The sequence below is a fragment of the Sinocyclocheilus anshuiensis genome, unplaced genomic scaffold, assembly GCF_001515605.1.
Source record: "Sinocyclocheilus anshuiensis isolate Anshui unplaced genomic scaffold, SAMN03320099.WGS_v1.1 scaffold1744, whole genome shotgun sequence".
NCBI lineage: Eukaryota > Metazoa > Chordata > Actinopteri > Cypriniformes > Cyprinidae > Sinocyclocheilus > Sinocyclocheilus anshuiensis.
In genome coordinates, this window is record NW_015555974.1 from 637,494 (window position 1) to 640,127 (window position 2,634).

Sequence of the window (2,634 nt, forward strand, 5' to 3'; positions counted from 1 at the left end):
GAAACACTCCGTTGAAATCTGTGAAGCTGAAATGTCACATTTGTTGTCAAAGCCACAAATACCACTTTTGGTTTTATGTAGCATTGTATGCTGAAAAACCTTGCTCTTGACCGCTAAAATGCAGAATAAAAGTATAAAATAGGATTTAATGCTGCCGTCTAGTGAGCCTGTTTAGCAGAAATCAAGGTTGTGTTTCTCAGTGAACTCTTTTGTTAAGATACAGATGCAGAATATTATCTTGAGTATCATCCAGTAGAAATCATTTGAATCAGAAGTGAAATCTCTTGAATGTCTCAATTGTTTTCCATCAAAAGCAAAGAGATTAAATGGAGAGCAAATGCTTTTCTCGTATGCATTCTTCTCTTCATATAAAGATCTTCATGTGTTTCCTCTAGAGCATGGTGTCAAGCTCAATTCCTGGAGGGCCGGAGCCCTGCAGAGTTTTGTTCCAACCCTGCTTCAACACACAAACCATGTAGTTTTCAAATAAGCCTGAACGACTTGATTAGTTGGATCAGGAATGTTTAATTAGGGTTGAATCTAAACTCTGCAGGGCTGCGGGCCTCCAGTTTGACACCCCTGCTTTAGAGCAGGCATATTCTAATGGCTTGGTTGCAACCAGACTGCGAGACTTAATGACAACGGCAGCACCATTTTACCATTTCTAAATAAAGTGAGCAGAGCTTCAAAACAACCCAAGTAGGGATAACTGCAGGCTGGAGCAGTGGGAGTAGCGAAAGATTAGGGCGTGCCAAAAGGTAGGTTCATGAATGAACTGCTCCCATTTCCTCTTCCTGCATGAAAACTGATAAAACATAACATTCTGTCTTGGCTATTTTCTAGCAGTTTTTATGAGTTAGATCGACATCTTTAGACTTTTGCAATTTTTTGTTTTTATTATGAATTCAATGAGGACGTGATGACATTAGAAAATTTTCTTTTGTGAATGGCCCCTTAGTGTAGTATAGTAAGAAAAACGCAAGTCTCAAACTTCATTTAAAACAAAGACGTATTTTTCGTGGATTAAACAAACATAGGCGACAGAAGCTTATGGAGTGAAACAGGATGTGACCTCATGGTCTTTGAAGCCCTGCCATTGCTCCTGTGAAGAGAGGGGTGTTGAGTGAGACAGACCTGATGGCCGATTGTACACATAGTTCTCTGTTCCTCACACACACTTGAAAAATGATTTTGTGGTGAAGAAAATATAGCAGAAAGCACTTTCACTGAATAGGTTACTTCAAGCTTGGCTTGAAAATGTCAAGCAAATGCTACATTTGAAGTCAATTCAAGCATGAATAAATGCTCTTGTTTATGCGTCCTAATGAACTGATTCCACGCTATAAGAACTTAATAATATATATTTACGGATAAAGTAAAGAAATTCAATAAAATCTAGTTAACTTGCTAATGCATTATTAGGTGTGCTATAAGGTTATCTTGCAGATTAAACAACATGCATCCAGTCCTCCATTGTTCACATCATGTTCCTTAAATAAAAGTCTGCCATGTATGACTGTGTTTGTATTTAAATGTTACTTTTAAATTATTTTATGTGCTATCACAACCAATGTTAAATTTATTCTGTCAACTGAAATGCTTTAAGATGCATTTACTGACTTTATTTATTGTCATGTCACAAACTAAAGTTAATTTATTGTTATATCATTGAAATTTTCTCAGAAGATAAAATGTAAATCTCTTGTGTAAATGTCTCTTTTTTTTTTTGTTTAGGTCACACATGTGCACATATACTACACAGACAGACAAAATGCAGAAAATCAGCTTCACAAGGAATATTTTCCATGAAGATAGGATGATGGATATGATTTTTGCAGGCAACATTATATAGATGTGAAGGTAAAGCTGTACATTAAAACTGAGATCACAACACACAAGAATGACACCATGCATTATAATCAGAAACGTTTCTTGCACCATAAACAGCCATAATATAGCATTTATGCACTTATTTTGACCATTTCCACCCTCTAAATGTCATTTTTGCTAATATACCTTTAAGACTTGCATATACAGGTGCATCTCAATCAATTAGAATGTCATGGAAAAGTTAATTTATTTCAGTAATTCAACTCAAATTGTGAAACTCGTGTATTAAATAAATCCAATGCACACAGACTGAAGTAGTTTAAGTCTTTGGTTCTTTTAATTGTGATGATTTTGGCTCACATTTAACAAAAACCCACCAATTCACTATCTCAACAAATTAGAATACTTCATAAGACCAATAAAAAAAACATTTTTAGTGAATTGTTGGCCTTCTGGAAAGTATGTTCATTTACTGTACATGTACTCAATACTTGGTAGGGGCTCCTTTTGCTTTAATTACTGCCTCAATTCGGCGTGGCATGGAGGTGATCAGTTTGTGGCACTGCTGAGGTGGTATGGAAGCCCAGGTTTCTTTGACAGTGGCCTTCAGCTCATCTGCATTTTTTGGTCTCTTGTTTCTCATTTTCCTCTTGACAATACCCCATAGATTCTCTATGGGGTTCAGGTCTGGTGAGTTTGCTGGCCAGTCAAGCACACCAACACCATGGTCATTTAACCAAATTTTGGTGCTTTTGGCAGTGTGGGCAGGTGCCAAATCCTGCTGGAAAATGAAATATCAGCATC